This window comes from Aphis gossypii, chromosome X (genome assembly GCF_020184175.1).
Source record: "Aphis gossypii isolate Hap1 chromosome X, ASM2018417v2, whole genome shotgun sequence".
NCBI classification, from domain to species: Eukaryota; Metazoa; Arthropoda; class Insecta; order Hemiptera; family Aphididae; genus Aphis; species Aphis gossypii.
In genome coordinates, this window is record NC_065533.1 from 59,620,732 (window position 1) to 59,630,576 (window position 9,845).

The following is a 9,845-nucleotide window of genomic DNA, read 5'->3' on the forward strand; positions in this document are numbered from 1 at the left end:
TAAAATTACATAACATGGCTTAGGCATGTGTTTATAGTGCCTACATATAAATACTCTACTATCTGTAATTGTTAAGAATATGTTTATCTTAACTGTTGGATATTAAATTAGGCTTTTTCAAGGGACAGTAAATTCATATAAATTGAAGATTCAGTTTTCGATCAATTGTTTTATTTAGTTTTAGGTTTGGATCATTGAGAAGAATTGTTTGTTTAATGGAATCATATAATATACCACAATTGTATATGAAATCAATGATAGGAACTAGAAAACAAACATATATTGAGCATAATATATCAATGTGTTTAAATTTTTAAATTACTAAATCGAAATATTTAAATATGTATCAATGATTAAAAATATTTTTACAACTATGAACATCATAAGAATAATTTAAATTTTAGTAAATGCAACAGTGTATAAGTTTGTATGGACTATATTGATGATAGTGATTGATGCTGTGATTAAATAACTAGATAGGTAAACATGTAAAAAATATATATTTTAATTGTATTTAGTTGTATTTTAATCATATTCTAATTATTGATTCAATTGAATTTTGTGGGCTTAAAAAGTTTAAATGTATAAAAATAGTTGAAACACTTTAAACATTAGAATTAAAAATAAAAAAATAAAAATGTGTAATTTTCTTATGTTACAATTAAATACCATACTATAAGATTAAAAACAAGACATCACTAATAAATGAATTCTTAAAATTATTGAAAAAAAAAAGTGGTTTACTGTATTTGAAATATTTAATTTATTTTAATTATATTTTATTATCAATTTAAACTTTGGACTATAATATTTGTTTTGTGTATGGTATGTTACAAAAATATTTAATATGTACATGTATTTTTATATATAATTAACTAACAATGTTGTAACTTGTTTTCATCAATTTTAGATTTTTTTTTAAATATCTAGCTATTAATGTTCATCTTTAACTAGGTACATTTAGAATAACAATAAACAAAATAAATATAAATAGAAGGTCGCTACTTAATTAAATAATTACATCTATTAGCTATTTCTGTTACATCCTGTAAAATATAAATCATTGTATTCAAAATTAATATTTGTCTAAACTTTAGACAGACCACTGATAATAATTTCATTAATTCAAAGAATATCAATCATACTAAATATATTAATTCATTACTTCGTATCTTCTTCATCAAGTAGCTATTATTTTAATCTTTTGTCATGTCACTAAATAACACTAATATCTTAGTTAAAAAAAGTGTTAACAATTCAATATTTAACACTTCATCTGGTTTTTATATTATTCGGATAATGGTTGATGCTGATACTATTGAGACTGATGGTATGAAAAAATGTTAAATTAAATTTTTATTATTTAGCTGCATGTAAATACTATGAATAATATATAATTATAATAATACCAGGCGCGGATCTAGAAATCAAAAATTGGGGAGGGGCTTATTATCAAATTAATTATAAATAAAGAATTTGTTTAAATATTTTTTAAAGTAATTTCATTCAATATAACTTAAAATATGGCTGAAGGGGGGGGGGGGATCTAAAGCCCCTTAGTCTCCCCTCAGATCTGCTCCTGACAATCACTTAGTTTTAAATAGTTGTAAGTATAAATCAAAATATTTAAAACCTAGTTTACTTTTAAAATATGATCAGAATCAAGGATGTAGGAAAATATTTTTATCTGTTCAAAAATAAATTTTTAGTTTATAGAAATTTATTTTAAATTAACTACATCTACGGCACAAAGCTGAAAATGGATTAAATTAATGCAATTAAAAAAATTATTATTTATTTTAATTATTTCTAAAATATGTTTGTTATAAAATGTAATATTAAATAATAAAAAATAGGTACTATTAGAATATTAAAAATAAATTATTGTAATTTAATTATCTTAACATATTTTAGCGGCAGTTGTATACAAAAGTATTATGTTAAGTAACAATGAGCGAACACCACAAGTGATAAGAAACGCTTTGCTAAAATTTTGTATCGACGATGATCCAGAAAACTATACTCTGTCTCACGTCTTACCAGATAAAGGTTTTTATAATTATTATTGTATTTTATGAAATTATTCTTAAGTGAACAATTTTTTTGTTACTGATATTTCAGAAATCATCTTACCTATGTCAGCCAACGTTTACTATGCAGTAAATTCAGAATATGATTTAAATTTTGTGTTACGTAAAACAATACAGGAAAAAGCAGAGTTTCTAATAAATGATTATATTCTCAAAATGAAATGTGTTCTACATAATTAAGTTAAATATTTTTTATAATTGACTATTTTATGTATTAAAAAAAAATATTCAATAAAATAAATAAAGATTCTGTATAAAATCATGAATTTTGATTTGAGTATATAAAAATAATGTCACCAGGGGTAGGTATATGGAAATTGAAAAAGTTGTATTAACTAACCATCTTTTAGAATGTTAAATCAAATCAAATTTCCTATGATAAAAGGTTTTTTCATTTTCCTATTCATATAATATAAAAGTAAAATATGTTTTGAAGTTTTGAATAATTTATAATAATTTATCTGATATTTGATTGGTAAAACAATTCAAAATTATTAATATCCATTATACAAATAAACAGTCAAGTATAACAATAAACCCCCCCCCCTCAAAAAAAAAAAACAAAATAAATAATTGTGTAGTTTATTTATATCATCATTCATTAATAAATATTGGTTATTGTAAATTTTTTTTTGTGTATGTGCTTGCAAATAAATATGAAGATGGAGGGATGCAATCTACTAATTTATTATCAGAGAACAAATTTATCTTTTATAATAAACCAGGAGAGATTATTAAAATTATTATATTCATTATAAAGAGTAAATATTAAAATATTAAATCAAACAACATCATAATTGTAAATGTAGGTAACTGTAAAAGATTAATAATTCTTTAAATTAAATTGTTTTTTAATATTTATAATTGGGATACATGTGTTTGGTTTTTAATTTTGTTTAAAGAACATCGATGGCAATTAAAAAAGTTACTTCATGTTAAAAATTGTCTCAGAACTCTTAAGTCATAATTATATTTTAAAATTATTAAAATACAAAACCTTTATATTAATATTCAAGTAACATAACCATATTGATATATGTATGTATGGTTTAGAAATTGAATTTTTAAAAATCAAAACTCAATACACCCTGAAAGAAATTTTTCTTTTTCCAAAAAAAAAAAAAAAAATTGAAATTGAATCACTCTACAAGGTGTGAACATTTTTATTGTAATTTGTAAAATATATTTTTAATTAATTTTATTCAAGTGTTATTATTCCCTAAATTGCCCCTGATAAATTTAGTAAATGCAACTTAATATATCTAATTGGTAATTGGTGTTAAACAACTTCTTGTCGTCAGTATAGGAGTTAGTTAAGCCGGAGCTATATTTTCAGACCATGATGTAAAATTAGATATAATTTCATCTATATCTTGTCGCACTTTTTTTTTAACACTCATCTTTATAGTTTTTAATAGACCTGTAATCTAGCTTACATTTTTATTCATTTTTTATAGGTAGATCAACAAAATCTATGATAAACTAACTTATTCATACAAAATAAACAATATTATTGAATCATTCGTCATCATTGCTATAAAATATACCTTATTATTACTTTTCGTCTCTTTAATTTGTACATAATTTTAGATACATACTTTATTATATTTATGTTATTTATTTAGTAAATAGGTAGGTACTTGCAAAAATTTAAAAATATAAACAAGGATACGTTTGTTGAATTTACTGTTTGGATATTATACAGGTACTTACTTTTATTTAATGGTTTTTTTCTACCTACTCTTTAATTCACAAGTAATTAACAGATTAATAAATTTAAATATATAATATGTGTAAATGGACTATAAATTGTTTATACATTTATGGTTTTAAAAATATTATTTTTATTTTTTATAGAATATTCTCAAAAAATAACTTACAAAATAAACGCTAAAATAATAATTATATAATAAAATTAAAGCCGTCAGCAAGTTAGTTGTTTGATGGAAATTAGACAGCGCAAGTAACAGAATCAAATTAAAATTTTAGAAGTATACGATGCGTAACTCTCCAAAACCTACTTATTGGACTGCAAGAAATTTAAAAAAAAAAATCAAAAAGAAATATGGGTCTAATCGCCTTTTCAACAATGTCATTTTGATTATAGGAAAATACGTTATCAATGAATTATACATGAAAATAATGCATTATTATGTTTCGATAAATCATGTCATTTGAGGAGACATAGCAGTATTAGTTTTAGGCTTTTAGCAGGAATACCTACTTTAAGAAACGATACTTTTTTATTTATTAAACAATGATTATAACAATTTATTCATTACGAGTGATGGTCGTTTTCAAGGTGTACCAATATTATATATTATTTTATTGACTATTGTATTTTAAATGTATATGATACGAAAAGTCACCGCTACCACCTCTGATTTGCAAAAAGGTAAATAAAAGGACTGATAGAATCAATATTCAAATATACAACAATTGGTTATAATCTCATAGCCATAACTCGCTAGACATTAGTATAAAATCGGCCAGTCGTAGCATTGTCATGGACAGGTAGAGTAGATATTATCGTTTGGTTCTGAATATTATTTCGAATTAAAATAGCGACCGAGTGCTTTTTTGTGTGTTTAATGGGTTTTTTATAGATGGTATTGTGGAATGCCGTCGCTGCTCGTAATAAAAGAATCTGGTGTTGTATCTGTGACATTAGTAACATTAGTAACTATCCAGTTTCCGGTATTTAATGTTATCATAAATTGTGGTATTTAGCTATAATGATAATTTTATATTTTTTTAATTTGCTTTCTTATAATTCTAAATGTCATATAATGAAAAGTAAATTATGATAACGTATTAAAATGTAATATTATTTGTTTATTTAAGAGTCTAAATTTCAACTAATAAATATGTGTAATTAAGCATAATTTATAATTTTATATTATATATATCATTAGGTACAGTATCTACTCATTTAGCTCGTTATTAGATTGGTATAGAATTACAACTAATATGCTTTTAATGCACTATTCTTCAAATATTTTTCATTAATTTCTTAAAATATTTGACTGCATGTGTGAATGGGGTCGCTTAGGACTTGATATTTTTACAAACAATTTTTGTACAATTTTTACGTTGTGAAAATATTCTGAGTAAAATAAGATTAGGTCCGTTTTGAGATATAGATATATGATCGAAATAGGTTTATCGAATATGTTGTTGAAATCCTTATAATATATCTACACAATCATTTCAAATGAAAAACAATAATACTGAAATTGCCACTGAATGCCGGTTAAAATTCCATAAAATTTTTCCTAACAGGGCTTCTTTTATTTACTGTGGTTATCTACAAATTAAATACCAACATACAATAGTATTATATTATATAATACAGTTGTTGAAGTTGGGGGTTTCTTCAAGGACAATCCATGTACGCGCGTGAAGTTTGATCACTACCTCACCATTACCAATTTATCGCAAAATAATTCGCGAATATTTGCAAACTGGTTTTCAACAATTGCAACGCCTTCCTCCGTCTGATAGTAAAAAATAATACTGATGAGGGGGAGGACTACACGTAACCTTTCTTATATGTAACAATAATACCTTTTAAATGATACTAATAATTTGAAAATTGGTTTTCCAAATCATTTACCAGTCCGGTATAAAAGAAATAATATCACGCCCTCTTTTGAGGTACAGACTATTTTAAATAAATAAATTAGCTTTTCAAATCTTCCAATTTTATTCATCTTGAGTTTATAATTTACATTTAAATATGTATTTAAATATTTATGTTCAAAATTCTTGTTCTTGGTATTCTCAGTAAAAATTTTGGATCTATATTTAAAAACATTAGCTATATTGAACTTCATTCATAACTACAGGTATTAATTTGAACTCAAAATTCTAAATTAGTTTGTTGGAAAATTTTTGAAAAATTTTAAAATCATCTTATTTTTTTATACCAGGTTGGAATTTATTTGATAACCTATTTGCAATTTTTTGGTACTATTTTAAAGTCTTTATTTAAAAAGAGGGCAGGAGCTGAGTGTATTTGCCATCTCTTGATCTTAATTTTTATATTTTCTGGGGAATGATTTGCAAATTCTGTAAACTAATTTATAAAATATTGTTTCTGTTTTTTAGATTATTAGCTAATTATGACGAGGCTGCGTGACTTATCTTCCTCCAATATTGTTTTTTTATATCAGATTGAGAAATGGTTTGCAAAACTGAAAAAATTGCAAAATGAATAGGTATATTATTTTAAAATTAATTGGTCGTGTTGAGGAGGCCAACTTTATGCTGGTAACCCATGTTTATGAATCCATATCTATTACCTAGTGCTCAAATGTTTTCGTGAAAACTTTGACTCATCAATATCGAATATAAAACCAATAGTTTTTATTTCTTCATTTGTATACACCTGTACTTTTAAACGGATGCGGTGACGCAACAACAATGCTCCAACTTTCTCTAACAAGTTTAAATAGTTAGTGTATCGCAAATATTATTTGTAATAAATTGGAAAATACTATATAACTAAATTCATGCTCGGTCGTTGTGGAAATCGGTACCTATAACAATATTATTTTTTATTATGTGCCCTCGCAGAGGACATTTGATAAATGGAGCCTTGTAAGTTCAGCCCTTGAGTTAGTAGCATGTATGATGTATTATAAAACATAAAGTATGTAGTTCGTAAATAACATGCAAATTTATCTAAAATTTATGATAAAAAAATTAATAACAAAATGGTTCCATGTTATTATATATTATAATGTACTTAAAGCAGGTATAAAATTTTACACTCGCTAATAAAAATCATCGTTCATAATAGGAAAATTGGGTACCATAACCATTTGTATAATCATTAAGCACTAATTCTACTAATTACAAAACAAGAAATGACGAGGAATTGGATTAATAGTTTAACGTTTACTATAATCTACTAATGTCACTTGTGACTACTGGTTTTGTTTTAAGAGAACCTAACCTTAGGAGGGGTTCCCAAAAATATTACATGATGTATAAACAACACCTCGAATTTATTACTCCTTGCGTACGGAATTTCTCGAGTCTATACTATTTTAAAATAGAGACCGTGTGTTGTAAAATTAACAAAAATATTATAATTTATTAAACTTTACTCTGACAGAGTCAAACACACTACGGTTCTACGTCGTTTTTCAAAATTGTATATGACACACTTATATTATATAACAATAAAGCCTATTCAAGTATAATAATTAAAATGATCAATAAGGATTATATATATATATATATATACAACGACTAACTGGTTAACTCTACCGCATATAGGGAGACGGTTCTTATATATTATATATATAGTTTCAAACTATGTCGTACATTATTGTCCCGGCCGACCCTCTACGGGTAGATATATTATATATATATATATATACACAGGATTTTTAATAACAACTATTTGAAGTGACGTACCTACCCGCCCGCCGGTGGTTGAAATGTTTCGAGTCTGTACAACGATAATAATATAATTCCTCGTATAAATTCAATTAAACCCAACTACGCATTTAGGAGGTTTCAACGACAACGACGTCTCACATTCCAAACAATCTCATACGCACACAACATGAAAGTAGTTTTTATTGTACTAATGCACATATATAGGTCGAGTATGAGTTTTTAACCCCAGTCGTTCTCCCGACCTCTGCCGTTCTTTTTTTTACATATCTATATGTGTATAATATTGGTAGGAATACGATTCCGTACGTTACCATTTAATATGTTTCGTACAGATCGGGATGGTCTTTCAAATCACTAGGTATATAATATAATATAATGTAGTACATAAGTATTTTATACGTATCGACAATATGAACGATTTTTTTTTTAAAAAACGTTGCCATATTTTATATTATTTCTGGCAGTGCTTTATTCCTTTAGAAATTATACAACCGTAAATTATTTTGGTTTATTAAATTATTAACTATATGGCCCTCTAAAGTTTGGTGAATTAATTTATATAGCTGTAATCAAATAAACTTAATGTACTATACTACTATTGGCGATTTTGCGTTATGAGCAACGAGGTAACCGTCTGCGGTCGGCGAAAGTAATCATCAGCTCAGTTACCCGGTTAGACGGTTACCTCGTCGCTAATAGCTAGATATACGTCTAATTATCTTCTTGTACAATTAATATTTGTATATTATACATGAACTGAGAAACGAAAAAAGAACATTTCATTAATTTTTCCGATCGATAATTTCACATATATAAGTTCATATTAAGTTTTATTATTCATTCGTTATCCCAATATCGTTTCGACATAAAGCTTAAACGCGCTTAAATGTGACTATTATAATTTCTAGAAAATATAAACCACCAGATAGTTAAATTATCATACATATTATCAACTTAGTGTAGAATATTAGTTGTGAATGGGTTCGTGGTATTAATAGGAAATATCTTAAAATAAACAGACATCATTATAATGTCTTTATATTTTTAGACATCTTTATAATAAAATCTATTGTGCGGTCCATCCGGTAAACCATTTTATAGCTCACCTATGGAACCTCTGGTTAAGAACCACTGATCTGTATGTATTCATTAGACTTGTAGAAGTTCTGTGTAGGTAGCCAGTAGACACATGTTTGACATAGGACTAAATTAACATTGTTATATTTGTATACAATTATTATACGCAGGATTGTAAGAACTAATAAATGAATAATAGATATAATCTTCTATTTTTTTCTTTAAAGTTTACTGTTGATTTGTTCTAAAATGTATTTTCATGTTATTTATCAAACTAATAAAATCATTTTTTGAATGTCTCGCACGCCACTTAAAAGTCAAGTCCAGTGGCATTTTAGAACATTGATGAATATAATATATAATAAAATCCACGCAATGCTAGTTTTATTACATTAATCATTAATATTTCACGAAGAAAAACAAATGAGAATAGTATTCCTTTAGTTAAACTAAAATTCCTCGCAGGAGACAAAATTATGCAGTCATACAATTTTTTTTTTAGATTTAATAAAAAATATTTTTTTGATTCAAAACTTGTTAAAATATAAATGCTTTTTATAGGAGCATTATTTTGGATTTTGAAATCATAACAATACTATTTAACATTAGTAGTTAGTATAATGCGTGTACTCCAAGAGTGGATCGTATCGCACACAGCAGGTGGTTACAGGTGACTGACTGGCGAGACGGTTGTCGTAAATACCTTCAGCTATATTACATTATAATAGGTAATAAAGTGCTTGGAGAAATGATAAAATAACATAAAATCAATCGACTACACGTTTACACAGAATGTTTATAAAGAGGGGTATTGGTATAAAATATACCCAAAGATAAAATATTATCCTGTTCTAGAATATACAAGGTAAAAATTTCCAACGGATAAAATATCCAGAGCTAAAGCATTGAATAAATAGATAAATTATCTAAATTAAATTGAAATTTTTTTTTTACTTCTCATTATAAGTATATAATTTTTTAGACAACACATAAAAATAATCTAACTATCTAAGGGTTTTTAATTTGGATACTTATAAAAAATGTATCATAAAATGTACATCGATATCGCAACCAAATAATTGATCAAAAAATTGTCCAAAGAGAGTCAGGGAAGTTGAAAAAAAAATTGTTTATATAAAATTTATAAAACTATTTGTATTCTATTACTAACAATCACACTCTGGTAATAAATTATTACTTAAAAAAAATAATCAAAAATATTATATATATTTTATCATAAATATATAATTTGGATATTTTATTCTA